The 22,876-nt window shown below is 37.5% G+C and overlaps 1 pseudogene; it reads right to left on the bottom strand.

Moving 5' to 3' along the window:
• Positions 1–609: 609 nt before the first annotated feature.
• Positions 610–10,390, bottom strand: LOC107009651 (annotated as a pseudogene).
• Positions 10,391–22,876: the final 12,486 nt, after the last annotated feature.

Raw genomic sequence — 22,876 nt, 5'->3', positions numbered from 1 at the left:
GATCTTTATTATTCATTGCAAACAGATCCAAATATTAATGAAATCATGCATGTATTTATATGGGTTGACAATGATTAAGTCACCTTGAATATCCCTTATGTTGATTTCCAACAAACTATCCACACAAGTTCAGTATGTAGGGAACAACCTAATTTCTACTAAATCTCTAAATTATACATTCTAAAATCTTTCAGCAGTAGATGGAAAGCAGCATGAACCAAAAAATAACAAGTAAACATGATGCTTGAGGTGAAAAGGAAAGTTTTTAACAGTGCTCAGTACAACGTTTAGGAAATAGCAAATATAAGGAGAGGCCACCAAAATACACAATATTCAAGACGGATAGAAAGATTCAGGCGCTTGCAAAATGGGTAACTTGACTATCTTTCAGGAAACGGGAGTTGTGGCTCGGAAAATTGTCATATCTAGCTAGCATTGGCACAATGCCAAGTATATATTTAAATTGTTGTCGAGCACAAAGTCCCTCCAACCTGATGAGACAATTTGATTGAATATCAAACAACCAACGAAACTCGTAGATTTACAATGGTTTCCACACATTTCTTGAAAAAGTCAACAGGTATATATATCCTGCAAATTGTTACTCTTTTATTGATTTTTATCCTTTAACAGAAAAGAAAAGGTGCATCAGGACAGTCAGACTCGACATCTACCAAAATACACATCTCTTGACTTGACAACTTACCAATTGGAAGGTTCTAGAGACACAAGCAGGCTGCATAGAAACAATCAAGTGTGGATTGAAGTACATATCCTGATTCTGCTTCTCCGAGGGTAACATCTTTCTCTTGCCAACTACTGTCATCTCAGAGGCTGTGGAATATGAGAGAAACACAAGACCAAACAATATTCTATTGTTACTAAACAAGTATTATCCATGAGAGATAACCGTAAAAAATGGAATATCACACCTTTTCCTTTATAAGATGCAGAAATCAAATTCCCTTCCAAGTCACATTGTTGGTCTCCCTGCCTTTTACTTTTTCTGTTGCACAAAATAGATTATCTGGTTTTGACTTATACTATATGTTGAGTTTTAAAGGTGTGAACAAGAAGTGAAGGATTGTGACTCTCGTGAAGGGTTGTCACTTTGCCGGAGGGTTATGACCTTTATGAAAGGTTGTGTCCTTTCTAAAGATTTGTGACCGTTTGAAAGGTTGTGCCTTTTTCAAAGTGTTGTGACCTTTCTGAAGGTTGTCTTCTTTCCTAAGAGTTGTGACCTTTACCCTTTGTTGGCTATAAGTAGAGAGGGTGTCTCTCATTTTTCATAATTGAATTCTTCCCTTCTTTTGCATACATATTTTACAAAACAAAATCGATGATTGTGTCTGTGTGTGTGATTCATTGCTGTCATTTTAAGTTTGCTGAAATTATTGAAGTTTGAGGTACCGCTACTTCTTTAATGGTTAATCCGTTTTATCTTGGGAGGAATTAATCTGTAACCTCGGATACTTGAGGAGATTAAATTTCTTAAGGACACACAGTGGATTCTGTGGACTCGGATAGTTCTTTGTGTTTTTCTTTTCATTTTTTATTTCTTCTAGCTTGATAATATGAATACATGAAATAACACTATATGGAGAATCTGCTTCTACTTTATTTTTTGGTTTTCTGTTATGCATATTTCCTCAATTGATCAAGCTTTACCTATTTGTGTTGCTTACTTCGTAGTGGATACCTGCAATGTGATGCATCCTAACTGGTAGTAGTTTTCTTTTCATTATGTTGATTAGTGATAGTAGATGATGAAGGATCCTCTACTTTGCTGCGCTCTGCCAAAAAATGAGGGGGACGGGAAAAAAAAGAAACAAAAACCGTCATTCATCATAACATACTTGAACTTGATGAGTCTCACAAAGAACAAGTTAACTAAACAAGTTACCTTCCACATCTCTGTTATATTCTAGGTGTTTTGATAATCCTCACAAATGTGGGGACCTGGTCTCTAGCAGAGTGCTCTCGTCAAGATACAAATGGGGTACAACTGTAAAAGTTGTCACGTTAGGTGGTAGGTGAAAAGTGCAACGTTCTACATTAATAAGAAGAGCGGACGCGATTGTATGTTTCAGTATCTCACAAATGCAGGGACCTGGACCTAGGCAAAGTTCTTTTCATCTGATATATAATGGTTTACAGTTGTAAAGCTGTCCTGTCAGTGGTAGGTAAGGCGCCAGTGTTTGGAACCAATTAGAATGGAAGAGGTTGTTTGTCCAACGATTAATAACTCTTTCTGGTTGATACTTTCAACATGAAAAACAACATATTAAGTTCATTCATTCAAGAAGACAGAGATATCAACAAGTCTTTGTCAAGAACTCACAAAGAAGTTTGCAAGGGACCTGGTCCCCACAAGCAAGGGACCTAGTCCCCGCAAGACTACGACGTTAAAAGGACGAAAATATAGCTATCAAAAAGCTGCAAAATCTGAGGGATTGGTGCACAACTTTTCATGACAGCAGGCTCTCAGCCAATAGACTCGTCCAAAGGGTTTATATCCATTTGAATATAGTCTCTTCTCCAAAAACACCAATTCAAGTTTTGGCAAACAAAGTTTTGGATTTCAGAAAATCCAAAAGCTCAAAAAGCAAAGGCCATCTTCAAGAAGGATCATCCTAAGAGCAACAAGGACCTAATAGAGCTGCAAGCTACCTAGTTGTCTTAGGATTATTTCTTTCATGCTTACATTGTAAATTTGTTCCTATTCTATAAATGATTCAGATTCCTTGGTTTTTTGAAAAGTCTAAGTTAGTTGAGTCAAACTAATTTAGTGGGCAACTTTGTGTTGCTTAGTAAAAATCCTAAGTCATCCGAAGCGTGGTGATTTAGTGGGAAACCTGTGTGTTTCTTATTTTAAACTTTAGTTGTCTAGTGGTGATAGCTTAGTGGGAAGAGTAAAATCTGCTTAGGCTCTTCAAGCAATAGAGTTATTGCTTGGTGTTGAGATTATTAACTTTCATGTTGTTGTAATCGGGTTTCACTTTTGCTTGAGAAGATTAGTGAAGACGGTTGAAAATCCTGTGCAACAGGTCGTGGTTTTACTCCCTTGAGCAAGGAGGTTTCCACGTAAACTGCCTGTGTTGTGTTCTTCATATTGTTTAATCTTCTGCTCTGTTTTTGCTGTGTCAAGGGACCTGGTCTGTTGACTGATTGTGGACATATAGATTCTAACAAGTGGTATCAGAGAAGGTGCTCTCTATCTGGTTATCACCAAGAGAGAAGTTCCTGCGAGAAATGACGTCACTACTGAATAAGCAAAGAAGTCAGTCTGCCACAAGACCTCCTCTTCTTGATGGTTCGATCTATAAATATTGGAAGATTCAGATGAGGGACTATCTCATGGCTGAGGATAGTGAAGTATGGGATGTCATATGTAAAGGTCCTTATGTGTCAACTATGAAGGTTAAAGATGGAGAAGTCATAAGAGTTATTCCAAAACTCGAAAACAATATAATGACTCTGACATACTATTAGTCCAAAAAAATCACAAAGCAAGGAAGTTACTAAAATGTGGCCTTAGTATAAATGAATACGATCTGATTTCATCTTGTGAATCAGCAAAGGAAATTTGGGATCTGTTGAGAACAACTTATGAGGGCAAAGACAAGAGGACAAATTTGATTGATGAGACTGATCAGAAGAATGAAAATTATGTCAAGACTGCAGAAGGTAAAGAGAAAGAGGGGGACCAGGTTCGTCCCAAGATAAGCAGAAGTGAAGTATTCTTCGGGGCAGTAAAAAGGGATATGGCTGCATGGGAAAAATCCTCAAGTGATTCAGATGATTTTGAACACGCAGATAGTGATTTCATGTCAAAGTCAGACGAGGAAGATGCTGATGAAAAGGTAACTCGATCCTATTTCAAGCAAAACTTGAATACCTTTTCTTCTAGTAAGTTGAGAAAGCTGGCTGTTGTATTAATTGATTTGATAATTGAGATGACAGATGAGAAGAATCTCGTAAACAACAGCCTAGACATCTTTCAAGATGGAAAAATGGCTTTAGTTGCCCAAATATCTGATATTGAATGTCAAATGGTTGTTCTAGAAGCTGAAAATGTAGAACTGAAGGAAATGATTAAAGGGGAGACTGCTACAATTTTTAAAGGAAAGAATGAGGCCAGTAGCTTGCAGCTGGAGCTTGAAAATAAGTTGCATACTGCTAAAATAAATATTAAAGTGGCTTTTGAAAGAAATCTTGAGTTAGAGAGGGATCTGGTCCATGTAAAAGAGGAGCTGAAAATTTCTCTCAAATGGACCAATTCCTCTAAGATTCTCACAAATCTAATTGGTAAAGACAACAACACTAAGAGAGGGCTGGGCTTGACAAGATAAAAATCCTCCTACAATCCTCGAAACAAAAATGTTCCTGATGCTGATTATATGTTGTGTGTGAACTGTGCTCGAGATGGAAATCTTAAGAAAGATTGTCCAATTTTGAAAAACTGTGGAGAAAGTTCATAAAACTATTCCAAACCACGGAATAGACTGTAGAAGGGACCTCGTCCTGTGTATGGTCAACAAAAGAACTTGAAGAAGAAGGGACATGGTCGTGCTGGTCAACAGAAGAATTTTCAAAAGAAGGGACCTAGTCGTGCTTCTGTTCCTAAGCTGCACAAAATCAATCTGCCTTACAGGAAAAAGAATTCTTTTATCATTCCTTTAACTGCTTATTGGGAACTCCAACTAAAATGGGTTCCCAAACCTAACAAGTGATATGGTATTCATGTGAAAAGAAGTAGCAGCAGTCAGTGTTGGTTCATGAATAGCAGATGCTCAAAGCACGTGACTGAGAAACTGAGAACTTCTTCTCTCTCAAGGCACTTCAAGGTGGAAGTGTCTCATTTGGCAATGGAAGAAAAGGTCTTTTTTAATTCGTGATTGGAAAATCTATGAAACACACTATTGAGAATGTGTACTATGTCAATGGTCGAAGTACAATTCTTAACTGTTTCACAGATTTGTGTTGAAAGAAATAAAGCTCAGTGCTTGTTGAAAAATGGGTTGTCACAATATTGCTCTCTCGGATGATATTGATTGAAGAGATGCAAGAACATGTGTATTGCTGATATGATTACTATTCATTATGACACTATCACTTTCCTTGGTGATGTTGAAGTATGACAAGAGAGACATGCTCTGGTAAACGCTTCTCTACTGCACAAACTTGTGTGAAGGGACCTGGTGTCCAGTCTGCACAAAATGAAATTTACAGATGACAAAGTTTGGGGTGTTGGTGTTGAAGGAAGAGTTTAGAAGTTGCAACAAAAAGAAGTTTTTGAGATGGAAGGGTGTGCTTCAGAATAGAGAGATGGTCAAAATAGTAAGCTTGCTGAAGAACATTCTCTTTATTAATCCAGCAATCTCAAAGAAGATGATAGAGATTATGAACCTAAAGAGGGACCCGATCTTCTAGAAAGTGCTGAACAAGATGATGCAGTTCAAACTAATAATGTGAATTCTGAAGGTGAGAATGAAGAAGATAATCAAGCTCAGTTTGAAAGATGCAAAGTATGACAGTCGGTTCCCAAACAGGCTGATCGGTTGTCCAAGTTTCTCCTCAACAGTGGCTTCAAGAGAGGTAACATTGTCAAAAACCCTCTCTTTGATTTTACTATTAAAAGAATTGTTGATTATTCAGGTACATATTGATGAGGTCATCTTTGAGGTAATCTTTGAGGTGCTATGTGAAGAGTTTATTTCTCTCATTAATAGTGAGTGTTAAAATGAGCATAATAGAAGAATCAAATCTTTTCTTGGAGCTTTAGATCAAGCAAATCTCAAAAGATACCTTTGGTTGTCAAGAATAACACATCATTGAGTTTCTCGAATGGCTTAACATACTTGAAGTCAAGACAATGAGAAAGAAGGTTGATGTCATCATGGAGTTGGGCAAAATGGAGACTCAAGGAGGTGAAATCTTCACCTTAGGCTTCACTAAGGACCAACTTGTCAAGATTATATATGTACTCATAGTGGCTAAGATGAAGGGAAGAAGATAGAACAACATGATCAGGGCAATTATTGTCTGAACATAGGATGGGACCTGGTACTAGTTCAAAGAAGTTGTTGAAAAAGGTTTCATGTTTTAGGTGCCTTGACAATTCATACTTTCTTGGGCACTAACTTGAAGTTGGATGTAAATGAACCGGGTTCAAAGACTCTACCCATGTACAAAGAAATCACTTTTAAAGGCTGCTAGTAGAATCCGAAGATATTTTGAAGAAGACAAGAGACCTGGTCCTATTCTATCCATCAGCAGACTTTTTGATTTGGAGTACATTGTGTTGTTGATTATGCTGGGTATCAAGCTGATGGAAGGAGTACCTTAATACTGGATTATGCGCTAATCTTTCACTCATGTGGAATTAAAAGGAAAGATTCAATTGTTCTTTCATCAACTGAGGCGATAAATGTAGCAAGTGCAGCTTGATGGACTCAACTCTTGTGAAACGAGCAACAACCTGAAGTTCACAAAAATTTGGCTGAACTAATCAAGCTGATGATGGAAATGCTAAAACCTTCTTAAATGGATCTTGAGTGAAGCAATCAAATCTTTCATGACTTTGCAAAGGGAGCAGGTATCCTTGCTTTTCAGTTATGTATGTTTTAGCAAGTTCAGTTTCATACCTTTTTTAGGTATACACACATGGAAAAAGGGATGAAGGAAAAGAGATGTTAGGACAGATCTAGGCAATGACATTCAAACAACAGAGAGGGACCTGGTCCTCTCTTGAAGGTTAGCACTCTTAACATTGCAGTTTGAGCTACGTAGGAGAACCTTGAAATTGCCACATGTCTGTCATTTAGGTATTTGACTGTTGTCCCATCTTTTGAGTGCCAAAATGATACCTCATTTTCTCTCTCTTTATATTCCATATTTCTTTCTATTTCTCCAGAAAACTCAATTTACCTTCCAAACATCAGTTTGGTTCGAAATTCTCTTTTCTCTTCTCTCAAAACACACTTCAAAACATTAACCCCTTTATTCTAGATGGAGAATTTTCTCATGAAAATGTTTTAAGTGCGAGGAGATATCTAGTACTCCATGAAAAATGAAGAAGTGGAAAAGATGATGTTCAAAAAGGAGAAGTTGATATTCTGATAACTCAAAGTTTTCAGAAAAGGAAGGTGTGTGTAAAAAAATCTTCTTGGTTCCTCATTTGTTGATCCATTAATCATGGAGGACTTGAGTTGATTGTGTTACCAATTTTTCTGTTATGAGAAACTCAGGCTGGTGCTGGAAGCCATGACAATTGTTCTTTTTAACTGGAATACTGAAATGGGTTGTCTACAAGTCCAGCCTCTGAAACAACAATATTAGAGGGACCAGGTGCCATATTAAAAAAATAAATAAAAAAAATTATTGGCATCCCTAAAGGTTCAACATTAAGGCGAGGCGGAAAAGAAAGTGATCTTTAATAGAGGCTTCTGAAAATATCATGCAAAGGGATATGCTCTATTAATTCTACTCTTTCAATCCCTTGATTCCAAGTAATCCTTTCTTTCCCTAAATTCTTGTGTCAATATTCATTCCTCTATTTAATTTAAACTCAGTAGGCATTATCTTGGTTCTCATTCTTAATGATATTTGCAATGCTTTGATGGCTGATATTTTATTTATGAATTAAAAAATTCTTGCTTCTACTGGCTTGCCTCATTACTTTACGCAGTTTTTACTTATGTTAAGTGTTGACCAAGTGGCCATGAATTTGCTGGAACTAAATTTCTTTCAACTTGGTTTACTGCTTTAACCCTTTTTAATGATGTCAAAAGGGGGAAAATTGTTAGGGTATGAGATCTATTTGAAGAATACATTGAAGAAGACATGGGTCATGTTGACAGGGTAAATCAATGCTAACTACCTGAAGAGGAAATGGTTCTGGTTCTGCTGACCGGGGGAATCAATGCTTGCTACCTGAAGAAGACATGGTCCTGCCAATAGGGGGAAGAAGTTGAACAAGTTTGTCATCATCAAAAAGGGGGAATATGCTATGTTGATATTTTGATGAGTTGACAAACTTCAGGATGATGAAACTCCAGTTACCCCAAGAATTCTTGTTGATAGGGGGAATTGGTGAATATGTTTGTTAACATCAAAAAGAGAGAAAAAGTTTCATCGATGTTTTGATGATTTGACGAACTGTGGGGATGATTCAACTCTAGTTACCCCAAGAATTCTTGTTGATAGGGGGAACTGGTGAATAAGTATGTTATCACCAAAAAGGGGGAAAATGTTAGTTTGAAGCTTAGTTAGATGTTAGCTCGAACTTGATGTGAAGTTTTGATGATTTAACAAACTTATCGATCTAACAAGGAACCTAATCCTTGTTATTGGAACTTCTGACAGTGAGATGAATGATAAAATCAGTGTGAAGTATATTTGTGTGTTATCATCAAAAAGGGAGAAAATGCTATATTCAAGTTGTAATGTTAGGTGGTAGGTGAAAAGTGCAATGTTCTACATCAATAAGAAGAGTGGACGAGATTGTATGTTTCATTATCTCACAAATGCAGGGACCTGGTCCTAGGCAAAGTTCTCTCCATCTGATACATAATGGTTTACAGTTGTAAAGCTGTCCAGTCAGTGGTAGGTGAGGCGCCAGCGTTTGGAACCAATTAGAATGGAAGAGGTTGTTTGTCCAACGATTAATAACTCTTTATGGTTGATACTTTCAACATGAAAAACAACATATTAAGTTCATTCATTCATGAAGACAGAGAGATCAACAAGTCTTTGTCAAGAACTCACAAAGAAGTTTGCAAGGGACCTGGTCCCCACAAGCAAGGGACCTAGTCCCCGCAAGACTACGACGTTAAAAGGACGAAAATATAGCTATCAAAAAGCTGCAAAATCTGAGGGATTGGTGCACAACTTTTCATGACAGCAGGCTCTCAGCCAATAGACTCGTCCAAAGGGTTTATGTCCATTTGAATATAGTCTCTTCTCCAAAAACACAAATTCAAGTTTTTGCAAACAAAGTTTTGGATTTCAGAAAATCCAAAAGCTCAAAAAGCAAAGTCCATCTTCAAGAAGGATCATCCTAAGAGCAACAAGGACCTAATAGAGCTACAGGCTACCTAGTTGTCTTAGGATTATTTCTTTCATGCTTACATTGTAAATTTGTTCCTAATCTATAAAGGATTCAGATTCCTTGGTTTGTTGAAAAGTCTAAGTTAGTTGAGTCAAACTAATTTAGTGGGCAACTTTGTGTGTTGCTTAGTAAAAATCGTAAGTCATCCGAAGCGTGGTGATTTAGTGGGAAACCTGTGTGTTGCTTAGTTTAAACTTTAGTTTTCTAGTGGTGATAGCTTAGTGGGAAGAGTAAAATCTGCTTAGGCTCTTCAAGCAATAGAGTTATTGCTTGGTTGTGATATTATTAACTTTCATGTTGTTGTAATCGGGTTTCACTTTTGCTTGATAAGATTAGTGAAGACGGTTGAAAATCCTGTGCAACAGGTCGTGGTTTTACTCCCTTGAGCAAGGAGGTTTCCACGTACCTTGCCTGTGTTGTGTTCTTCATATTGTTTAATCTTCTGCACTGTTTTTGCTGTGTCAAGGGACCGGTCCGTTGATTGATAGTGGACATACAAATTCTAACAATCTCCTTTATCAACCTTCACATTATTAGACTTCTTTCTTTTTTTCTTTTTGTGCTACATAAAGGAAATCCTTGTTTTTTCAATCTTCATCTCTTTCAGCTGCTTGTTTCACAGTGGATACCTACAATGTGGCACTAGTTTTCTTTTCATAATGTCGGGCCGTGGTTGTCATCTTAGTTGCTGAGGGATCCCCCACTGGTATTTTGTTGCAGTGCTATGCAAAAAAAGATGAAGTGGGAGGAAGAATAATAATGTTATCCATCATAACATAATTCATCACAAAGAACATGTTACTGAACCAAATACCTCTCACATCTTCTTTTTCAATCTTCACCTCTTTCATTTGCTTACTTGGTACGATACCGACAATTTGATGCATCCAAACTGGCAGCAGTTCTCTTTTTGATATGCTAATTAGTGGTATCACCTTCGATGTTGAGGGATCCAGAACTACCAGTGCTTCAGTGCAATGCTTAGCCAAAAGGATGAATAAAAGAAGAATGGCATCCGTCATAACATGATGAAACTCCAAAGAACATGTTACTGAACCAAATACCATCCACATCTCCTTTTTCAATCTTCACATCTTTTGATTTCTTACTTCGTAGTGGATATCGACAATTTGATGCATCGAAACTGGTAGCAGTTCTCTTTTTACTATGCTGATTAGTGGTTGTCACCTTTGATATTGAGGGATCCACTACTGGTGCTGCATTACAGTGCCCTGCCAAAAGGATGAAGTGGGAGGAGCATGAAAGAACAACATCCATCGTCACATAATTCAACGTAACTAGTCTAACAAAGGAATGTTGTTTTCTTACTGAACCGACAACATCAAGGAGAGTGGAACAAATATTAAAAACAAATACTTTTAAATTTATATGCTTCATCAAACATATTATGTTGCCTATCTTGTTTTACAAGTTTTGGCATTGCACAACAGAAATCGTCTTCCGAGTTTGCTTTCTCAAGCTTCACCCTGGTAGGCTCTTTTCTTTCTCACTGAATACCTGGAAAGGATAGTGGAGTGACAGTTCTTTGTTTTCCAGAATATGAAGGACTCCTGTTTGCTTTAGATTGTTCAAGATTGACCTTTTACTTCGTAGAGGATACCTAGCTACCATGTGATGCCGAATATTTCCCTTTATTGTATATCATATTGTTGGTCATCATTTTAATGTTAATAGTTTTTTTATATTAATTTGCTTGAAATGTTTGGATTCAATGTGATGGATTTGATATAATTGTTAGATATTTACACATGGAGCATAACTCCATTAGGAGTTAGTGCAAAATGGTATTTCGGTTTTGCAAAGTTGCAAAATGCCGTTGATGGAATTAGTGGCTATTTGATGGTCACTTATAATTTCTCCGTCATCTCATTCTTTACTCCTCCATTATTCTACCTTCATTATTCTTTATAACCTATGTAATATATGTAACTTCTAGGCCATTTATCTTCACTATTTACTACCCCATTGTCTTTCTATTCATTATTAGGAAGATATCTTCAACTATAAATAGTGCTGGTCTTCATTTGGTTTGATACACACAACACACAAGAGAAAAATATAGAGTGAAAGAGTTAATCTAAAAGAGAGTTCTTATTAGTTGAAGGGAGGTGTTCTTTTGTGGAGCTTTAGACTCAACTCTTGTCTAGAGTTGTTGAGTTATACTTTGTGAAGGCTGTTGTATCCTGGAGGGGACAAGTCAAAGAGGACTATTGCTGGACCGGTGAAAACATTTGCTGCAGTGGGCTTGAATATCCTTAAAGAGAGCAAGATATCCGCACCTCAGCCTTGAAGAGATTTAGTTTATTCATTTTATTTTCAATTGTAATGTTGTACTTTTGTTATATTTTAAGTTTTTTCACTAACAATTTTAAGGAGATTCTAAGATGGCTACAATTGAAAAAACCGCGGATGTCAAGATGGAAGATATCTACAAGTCATTTCAGTTCAATGGTAACCATTTCAAGAGATGGAAGGGTAAAGTACTTTTCTACTTAAGTCTTCTCAATATTTCTTATGTATTAACCGAGAAGAATCCAAATAAAGAAGACATCACCTCTATGAATGATGATGAAACTATTTCTCATCTTGAGAAAGTGGAAAAGTATGATGGTTATTCCTATAAGTGTCGATATTATCTTCTTAATTGTCTATCTGATAATTTTTATGATTATCATGATAGAACTTACTCTAGTGCAACAAAAATTTGGAAGGCATTGCAGAGTAAGTATGATATCGAAGAGGCTGGAGCAAAAAAATATGCAGCAAGTAGATTTTTTTGTTTTCAAATGGTGGACAACAAATCACTGGTAGATCAAGCTCAAGACTTCATCATGATTGTTGGAGAGCTTAGGTCCGAAGAGGTTAAAATTTGAGATAACCTTTTTGTTTGTGGCATAGTAGATAAACTTCCACCTTCTTGGAAGGATCAAAAAACTATGCGCCACAAACAAAAGGAAACCTCTCTTGAAACCTTGGTAATGATAATTCGAATGGAAGAAGAAGCAAGAGGCCAAGATGCACTTTTACAAACAGAAGAAAACAATATCACAACGAAGGTAAATTTAAACACTTCGAATAATGCTACTCTTGAAACTAAAAAAAAATACTTCTTTAAAGCCTAAGAAGAAAAAATTCAAGAAAAATAATGGTAGACCTCCCAAGAAAAATAATGGTGAAAATCACCAAGCACAAAATCAACAAGTTCAAGAAAAGGGACCATACTTTGTTTGTGGCAAGAGTGGGCATATTGCCTGATTTTGAAGATTCCAAAAACGTGGTCCTAACCTTTAGGCAAACGTTACTGAAGAACCTTTTGTGGCGGTGATTACCAACATAAACATGATTGAGAATGTTGATGGTTGGTGGGCTGATTATGGTGCAAACCGTCATGTCTGTTATGACAAAGACTGGTTTAAAAAATATACTCATTTTGAGGAGGCCAAAACCATCATTCTTGGTGATGCTCACACTACTCAAGTGCTTGGAAAGGGAGATGTTGAATTGAGTTTTACTTCTGGAAGAGTATTAACTTTAAAAACTGTACTTTATACTCCTTCCATGAGAAAAAATTTGATGTCTAGTTTTCTTCTTAATAAAGCAGGCTTTAAATAGATTATTGAATCTGATCAATATGTAATAGTGAAGAAGGGTATTTTTGTGGGGAAGGGGTATGCATGTGATGGGATGTTTAAGTTGAATGTTGAAATGAATAAAACTTCTACTTCTATTTATATGCTTTCTTCTACCAATTTTTGGCATGCTCATTGTGTCATATTAATGATCATTATGTTGAAATCATGAGTAGTTTAGGATTAATCTCAATGGTTAAAAAGAATTTTGAAAAGTGTGAGGCTTGTAGTAAAGTCAAGATCACTAAAAGGCCTCATTATCAAGTTGAAAGAAAAACTGATTTGTTAGAATTAGTTCATACTGGTATTTGTGAACTTGGTGGAATTCTAACTCGTGGAGGTAATAGATATTTTATCACTTTCATTGATGATTTTTCTAAGTTAACATATATTTACTTGATGAAAAATAAAATTGATGCTTTTGAAAATTTCAAAACTTATCTCCATGAAGTTGAAAATCAGTTTGGAAGAAAAATAAAAAGAATTAGAAGTGATAGAGGTCGTGAATATGAATAAATGAGTTTAATTCTCTTGTTAGATCATTGGAAATAATTCATGAAACTACTCCTCTTTACTCTCCTTCATCTAATGGAGTAGGAGAAAGGAAAAATACAATTTTGGTTGAATTGACTAATGCCGTGCTTATTGAGTCACATGCACCTTTAAATTTTTGGGGTGAAGCTATTTTAAATGCTTGTTATGTGTTGAATCGTGTGCCTCATAAAAAGTAAAAACTGACATTTTTTGAATTGTGAAAAGATTACAAGCCAAGTTTGGGATATCTAAGAGTTTGGGGTTGTCTAGCCTTTGTGAGGCTAATGGATCCCAAGATTACAAAGTTGTAAGAAAGTTACTACTTGTGCTTTTCTTGGTTATGGTTCAAATAGTACAACCTATAGATTTTTTAATCTTGAAGATAATATTATATTAGAATCTGGTGATGCTATTTTTCATAAAAATGAATTTTCATTTGATTCTAAAAATAGTGGGGGTCAAAGGATTGAACAAAATATATTGTCACTACCTAGTTCTTCTACTTCAACTTTGAAAATCTCCTAGTCTTCAAACTATGTTGCTAGCATAGGAACTAGCCAGTGGATTCCACCTACGAGAGCTAGGTATGATACGATTTCACTTTCCGGTGGAACCACCCCTTTTCAGTGTGGGGGCAGACAATGGATTTCATATTTAGCTCACATGATCTATGTCGGTTAAATGATCAGGAAAGTATTTGATTCACTTTAGCCGTGAACTACCTCTTTCGGTGTTGGGAAGACACTGGACTTGGTTTCATTTTAGTCGGTGAATCACCCCTTTTTGGTGTAGGGTAGACACTGGATTTCATGTTTAGCTCACATGATCTAGGTTCACTTTGATCGGTGAACCACTCCTTTTCGATGTGGAGCAGACACTGGATTCCATGTTAGCTTGCATGATCTTAGTGCTAAAGATTTCTTTAAGAAAGTAAGAAAGAAAGAACAAGAAATGTAAGTTCAAAGTGAGCTAAGAAAGCAAGAGCCTAAGTATGTCAAATAATCTTTGATTGATAAGAATAAAGTATTAACAAGTTATTGGCTTGTGCCAGATCAAGAAATATGCTGCAATATCTTCACGTTATGCAAATGACCAAATAATGGGCATAGCCAAATAAAAATTGGCTTATAATGACTTCTTTTATTATTCCAATAAAGGGGAGTAAAACATAATGGCTAACAATGCCCCATAATCTCTATAATATGAAAATGATGAAATAAGTGGCCTAACCAATAAAGATTGGCTTATAAATATTTCATGCCCAACTTAACAAGAATGGAAAGAATAACTTGTAGTAAGGGTAGCCAAATCATTTCTTTAGTCTTTTTGATTATGTGCTCGATTTATCGTAGGTATGGTACTATAATGAATCATTGCACTTGTAAGTAAGACATAGGATTAAGGAGATCATTGAAATATACAACAACAAGAAGAAAAATACTGAAAAATAAACTAAGTGTTGGGGGAAGAGCTCTCAGGTTAGGGAGGAGAAAATTTCAAAATTTTCGTACGAGTTGTTCTAAAATTATGTTAATGATTCTAAGGTCTTATTTTCATATATAAAATGAATTGTGTGTTTTGAGTGCATTAAAATATGTCATATTCATACCATAATTCACAAATAACGAATTTAGAAAGTCTCGTGACTTCACTTTCCCAAAAATGACATATTCTTATAGGAAGAGCTTATCATGCATAGTCCTTACGTGTATATGTTCATACACCCATAGTTAGTACAAGTGTGTACTAACCCTATACATTACTATTTTATAGGCACAAGTCAGAGAGCAGATTGAAGATTCATTGAAGTCGTTTGGATTAGTGATCTCCAGACTTTGGTAGGTCCTCTTGAGTTTGAGGATGGTGCACGTATCATTCTAGCTTAGTACTTTAGACATAGCTAGTTGATGTTGTCCCTAAAGTTTCATTTCAGACTTTTATTCAAAGTTTTGTACTAAGGCCGTTTGGCAAACTATTACGATATATTAATTTCTTCATTGAATTGCTTAATCGATTGTAGATGGTTGTTTAATTTGAGTTCATTAGAATATTATTCTATATACTAATCATATGAAGTCTATGTATACTTCACTATGTTTTGAATGTTTTAAATTTTCAGCAAATTTAACTATATGATTGTGATAAAAGCTAAGAACAGGCTTGTCTGCGATCTCTGAGAGGTTAACGACGCTGGTTGCATTCGGATTCCAGAATACGGGTGTGACAAACTTGGTATCAGAGCATGAGGTTAAATTACCTAGGAACTAAGGCTCAACACAACCACGTTAAGTAGTTTCTAGCTTATGGTTGTGATATGCACCACAACCATGACTTAGAGACTAAGTGATGTTAGGAATCTTCCCTTTTTCTACTCTTTATCGTTCTGTGTAGAGCTTTGACATATTGTGTCATTCTAGCATCAAACTTCCTTCTTGTGTGAGCGTGTAGAAGAATGAACACAAGAAGAAACGGGCAAGAGAGATTGGAGAAGCAGCTATTGGGGGAAACCAAGCTCCTACTCAAGCCCCAGCTGTTGAAGTGCAAGTGCCTGTCCACCCAGCTGCGTTGACGGATGGAGAAGTAAGAGAAGCACTTGTTGAGATGGCCCAATCCATCACCATTCAGGCACATGCTATCATGGCCCAAGCCACTAGGGAGGGTGCTCCCAGGGAGAACCCTCATGCTAGCACCATGGCTAGTAGATTTAGGGATTTACCATAATGAATCCTCCAGTCTACTACGGGTCAAAGACTAATGAGGATCCCCAAGAGTTTGTGGATGAGGTTCACAAGATTCTCTGTGCTATAGGTGTTAGTGAAGAGGAAAAGGCTGAGTTGGCTGCATACCAACTCAAAGATGTGTCTTAGGTGAGGCGCAGGATTCAGAGAGATGGTCAAGCACTAGCAAAAGTCCCCATCACTTGGGACGTTCTCACGACTGCATTCCTGGAGAGGTTGTTTCCTAGAGAGTGGAGAGAGGCTAAGGTTGAGGAATTCATTAACCTACGACAGGGAGGTAAGTCAGTCAAGGAATACTCCATGAAGATTGTTAAGCTTTTCAAATATGGTTCTTCTCTGGTGTCCAATAGCAGAGATGAGACGAGCAGGTTTGTGACTGGTGTGTCGGAGGATTTGGAGGAAGAATGTCGGGCAGCCATGCTGCATGATAACATGGACCTTGGTAGGTTGATGGTACATGCACAGCAGGTTGAGGAGAGTTGTCAAAGAAGGAGAGACTGAGAGAGCAAGAAATATAGGCCCTCGGATCAGTCCGATTCGAGCAATGGTAATAATTCGTTTGGAGTTTGGGATGGGACCAAGTTCAAGAAGGGTCACAAGCACTCAAGTAATCCTAAACTTCGTACTCTTTTGGGTTAAAGTAGTCAAAGGAGACGCAATGGACGCAAAAGCATCCACGAACCTCCGATAGTAACCCGCTAATCCTAACAAACTCCTAATATCTGTTGGAGTCAATGGTCTAGGCCAGTTTTTCACCACTTCCGTTTTACTTGGGTCTACCTCAACTCCCTCAACCAAAACTCACACTTACTATATTTGGCATACAATTGATGTTCTTTAAGGGAATACTACCCTCAAATGACCCATATGATCATCCTCATTCTTTGAATATGCCAAGATATCGTCAGTTAAGACAATGACAAATGAATCTAGGTAATTTCATAATACTCTATTCATTAGGTCCATAAACGCCGCCGGAGCATTAGTGAGACCGAAAGATATGACCAAGAACTCATAGTGCCCATACTTAGTCCTAAAGGCCGTCTTTGGTACATCCTTATCTCTCACCCTAAGTTGGTGATACCCCGATCTCAAGTCAATTTTTGAAAAGTAACTCGCCCCTTGGAGTTGATCAAACAAGTTGTCAATCCGAGGCAGAGCGTACTTATTCTTAATGGTAACCTTGTTGAGTTAGCGGTAATCAATACACATTCTCAAGGACCCATCTTTCATCTTCACAAACAAAACCAGAGCACCCCACGGAGAAATACTAGGCTTTGTAAAACCCTTATCTAGTAAATCCTTGAGTTGAGCCTTCAACTCCTTCAACTCGGCTGGAGCCATCCGATAAGTAGGAATTGATATGGGATTTGTATCCGGTAGCAAATCAATGCCAAAGTCAATTTCCCATTCGGGAGGAATACAGGGAAGGTCATTAGGGAAGACCTCCGAAAACTCACTCACTACGGGTACCGACTCAATGGGAGGACTTCGGAGTCTAGATCTTGGACTCTTACTATATGATATAGACACCCTTTTGAGATCATTTTGCATGCTTTTAGATAAGAAATAATACGACCTCTAGGAATAGAATTTTCCCCTTTCCACTCAATAACAGGTTCATTTGGGAAGTTAAACCTCACCACTCTTGTCCTACAATCAATGGATGCAAAACATGCGTGCAACCAATCCATACCCAATAGAATATCAAAATCAAGCACATCGAGTTCTACTAGATCAACATAAGAAACTCTATTAGGCAACATTATTAGACGATTTCTATAAACCCTTTTTGCAACAATCGACTCACCCACTGGAGTAGACAGTATAAAAGGTTCATGCAAAATATCGAGTAAAATATCAAACTTTTGAGCTACTAAAGGTGTAACAAATGATAAAGTAGCGCTGGGATCAAGTAACACATATACATCAGCAGAGAAAACTTTCAACATACAGATCACCACATTGAGAGAGGTCTCTTTCTCACCCCTAGAGCGGAGAGAATATAAGCGGTTCTTCTTTGGAGCATCACTAGAACCATTTGCTTGATCTTGGCCACTACCCTTGTCTTGACTCTTCAAGTTTGGACAATCTTTCATCTGGTGACCACTCTTGCCTTAACTAAAGCAATTATCCATACCCTTAAGGCAATCACCATGGTGCTTTTTACCACATTTTCCACAAGCTGGCTTCTCATTTGGTGAATTAGTACCTTTTCCCTTCTTGAATTTAGGGTTAGACACCCTATCACCACTAGCTCTTGGGAATTTGGAAGGGACTTGATTCGAAAACCGCTTCTTAAATCTAGGCTTGTCTTGTATCTCAAGCCTATTCTTTGAAGAACCTCCATCAAATGACCTTGCTCTCGTAGCATCTCTACTTTTTCGCTTAGCTCTTGCCTCCTGAACCCTCCGAAACATCCATCACAAAATGGCTCATTTGGTCTCTAGGATCGGACATTAAAGAAGGAGCATATTTGGACAACTTAATGAATACCAAAAAGTACTCATGGACACTCTTTCCTCCTTGGCGAAGATTGATGAACTCGTCACTTTCTCCTTCCTCATCTCCCTAGGGAAGAGCCAATTTAGAAAAGCCGCCTTAAAGATCTCCCAAGTCACCGGACCACCCCTCAACGACCTATTATCCCTCCATTGCATATACCAAGTTTGATCCACATCCTTGAGTTGGTATGTGGCCAACTCGGCCTTCTCACTTTAAGACACCCCCATAACATATAGTATCTTGTAGACCTCATCAATGAATTCTTGGGGGTCTTCATCAACCTTAGACCCAAAGAAAGTAGGAGGGTTCATTCGAGAGAAGTCCCTTATATGGGAAGCCATAGTAGTGACTTGTTGATGAGGATGGGGAGAAATCTCCCGATTGGCTTGGGCTGTCATAGCTTGGGCTTGAACCGTCGTGGCTTGCGCTTGAGTAGTCATGGCTCTGGCCATTTGAGAAAGAATATCCCTTATCTCAACCTCCATCATAGGTGGAGGGTTAGCCGGGGCTTCCTCCACATTAGCATATTCTTCAAGTGGAGGAACTTGATCACCATGGGGAGGAGCTCCCGTATTAGGAACTTCCCCCTCAAGTCTTCGAGCTGCATTCCTTCGAGTGTTCATGCTTCCTGTAAGCACAAGAATAGGATTAGATGCAAAATCTCACCATAAGTATACTCTATTATCACGATATAAGATTTCCAAGAAAGAGAGTGATTCCTAAGCATCATATAGGTTCCTACTCATAAGTGTGGCGCGCTTCACAATTATGAATACAAACCTATATAGACGTCGTAGAGAGAGAGATACATAACTCAACGATATTCAACCTCATGATACCAAGTTTGTCACATCGGGTTTACCCCCTACGTAACCGGAATCATCGTCCTTTTTAAGGACTAAGACTAGCCTCTTAGTCTCATGTCATTACATTCATAGGTTGAAAAATGCGGAAAATTTAAAACTTTCATTATCACTACTTTGTGGTTTACATAGACCTCTACATACACGTAATATATATTCATACCGAGTATACATAGACCCTTCGTATAGGAAGGTTACATAGCCTTATACTTTTATTGCACATACATATACGTAAAATATAGAAATAGTCTCAACGATTGTCTCATCTCATACCATCTAAACGAATATCACAATATGGGCATAGCCCATACATCAATCCAACAAGACCATGCATAGGTCATACGAAAGTACAATACTTAACCAAAACGAAAAGCAATGAAAGAGTCAATAAGCTCATAACAAAATCCGTAAACTAGAGGATGGCATTGCCCTCGAAAGTTGAGGACCTACTCCACTTGGATGAAAGGAAGAATCCAAGCCTTCAACAATGTCGCCTTCCAAACTCTTCAATGACCGGAACCTAAAATGTTTGGGAAAAGGGAAGAAAATGGGGTTAGTAATCCACATGTACTAAGTATGAGATCTTATGCACATACACAAGCAAAACATGCAAAAAGGGACTTTTTATCAAAACATGCCAAATTACCCCTTTAGGGACTTAATGCAAAGTCAATTAAGTCATATCAACCAACCAAACATGCTTACTATCTCAACAAGTAATACTTATCCCAACATACTTGAAACTATGATTTACTATAACCCTAACATCAAGGAATAATATCACAAGAATGAATAAGAGTTGAACATATCATAATAAGCAAGACAATTACTCAGAAGTCCTTATCAAATCAAAAAGTGCAATGACCAAGCAAATCCCCATAACCTTACTCAATCAAGTATCCTCAACAAGAAAACGTGACCAATGTCCAACTTTACATATCATGCATTTAAGTTTACATTTCATCATAATTAACGTTATAACCCAGGCATATTTATAAATGAACTAATCAATATATATTATCAACAATGTGCCATGGTCATCATATATACATCATATATTATCATAACACAAACATTTATAAGAACCTCCTCCTAAGACTTCCCTCAAGGCTAACTAGTGCAATGTTTAGGTAGAGTCCCATACCCCTACCTAGACTAAGCTAGACCCCTTAGATTATCCAAGTTAGAGTTCAAGTCCTTTAATTCGTTTTACCTTTTGGGAACATCTTTCCCTAACCGACATAGACCACATAGCTAGTGTGGATCAGGTGTCATAAAACCATACACCGAAAGAAGGCGGACTACTTGCCAAGGTAGTACTAAAACATGAAACATAGAAAATACGTGGATCCACTAACTAGTATTCCTATGGGGGCAACATAGTTCAAGAACTAGGAGATATAGTTGGGACCATCTTTATGCGCCATGCATTAAAGTCCCCAATCTCAAGAGTAAAGTATGTTCCTACCTTCCGTATGTGGGAAGGGACACTCCTCAATCTTGTTCACTCGGTGCTAAGCTAGAGTTCCTTTTGAAATGTCTTTAACCCTTTAATTATCAATCATAGCTTAACTTAGGCCATAGGGTCTAGCCCTTGTATAATCATCATCATCAATAACTCAATAAGAATTGTATGAGTATAAGTCCTTTCATCACAGTTCATATAAGTGAGGTTAACACATTAGCATTTCATAGCATATCAAGACACATTGACAATTTTCACCATCTTTATATACCATAAACCTTAATCAACCTCACAACATAGTCAAGACATTTCAATTCAACATCATACCACCCTATAATCGTAGTATAAGTCATACTCCAATGTAATATCATGACTTAATAACAATTAATCACAATTGGAAATAAAGATAGAGATTCTAAGACTTACCAAGTCTTCCTCATAATCTATCATCAAGGTCTTACCATGAACCCATAACTCAACCCAATTTGGGGAGTAACATCATCACACAATGATAACCAATAAGATAACAAGTCCAATTGCATCTATATAACACAATTCAACTCTAGATCACAACTTGAGACAAGATGCATTGGATAATTTCACATTATAATTCATAACCTAAATCACATATCAAGAACTACAATGATAGGCCTATAATTCATTGTAATTTAATCATAATAACACCATAGGATAGTAATCAAATCAACAACCAACCCAGTTGAATGATCACAATACCATATAGGTCAAAGATCACTACTTAAGGTTAGAGATGGAGGATCATATTCTTCAATTTAGACCAATCCATCAACAATTATCATAAAAAAGTTGAATTAAATGTTAATATACTCAATGTAACCTAAAGAAATCATCAACAACTCAATTCATAACTTCAATTTCGTAATTGGATGAAACCCATAAGAGAACTCAACTTTTGAATTCTATTTTTGAAGGAACCCTTTGAGGAAAGAGTCTCAAAGGTGAATAGAACCCATACCTTAACGTTTGTCAACAATTTGATGGTGAGTTCATCCCTTTTCAGCCTCCAAACCCTAATTCTTGCTAGTCTTCAACGGTGAGTTCATGTAGAGAGAGAAATAAGAGAGAAGGAAGAGAGTTTGTTTGTGAGTTTTCTTTAGGTTAATGAGGGTTTAGGGTATTTATAGTGGGAATTAATCAACTTAGTTAGTATCCCTCTAATCCCCAACTAACCCCTTAACCATCTAATTACTGGAATAAACTGAATTAAAAACGTGCAGCAACTTAGTACCCTCGCAGATGAGACCCCGCTTATGGGCCGTCTGTGAGTCGACGGACATCCCCCCTCCGTCCTGCAGTCCTTCATCTTGGTCAGAGACTGTGCAGGCGAGGGGGATTCCTCCAATTGTCTATGTGTGGGACGATGGTGGTATCGACGCCCCGTCGATCCACACACGGACCATAGCCTGCACCTTTGCACTCCGTCGATGAGTTCAGAGGCTGTGCCGGTGAAGGAGCCTTCTCCACCAGCCTAAGTGTGGGACGACAGTGGCATCGACGCCCCATCGATCCACACACGGGCCGTCTTCTGTCCCGTCGATGCACACTGCTAGGCAGTGTTGTATCAAACTACAAGGGTCCTGCTCAAGGGCCCTTGGTTGGTCCTTGGGGAGTCGTACTTAGACGTTTCAACCATGAAACCAACCAAACACCTATTAGATACCTTTCCACCAATTTTCGTACATTTCCGACTCCTAAAAGTTATTCAAATAGGATAAGGCACACTAACATCTCCTTGAACCAACTTCTCGGACGTCATGGACGTTCTTGGACGTTTTGGTTCTTAAACCTCTTAAATGACCTATATCCATTAAAATTGGACTTAGAAACAGTATTTATATCTTATGACACCTATGTTACGCTTTACAATGTGTCTTGGATTTTCAAGGTGTTACAGTAAGCCTGATGAGATGAGGCTCCACCAAGGCGGATAAGAGTCTCCGAAAATCTCCTAGTTTTAGAACTATGTTTCT

Source organism: Solanum pennellii, chromosome 2 (assembly GCF_001406875.1).
Source record: "Solanum pennellii chromosome 2, SPENNV200".
Lineage (NCBI taxonomy): Eukaryota > Viridiplantae > Streptophyta > Magnoliopsida > Solanales > Solanaceae > Solanum > Solanum pennellii.
This window is presented reverse-complemented; position numbering and strand designations above follow the sequence as displayed.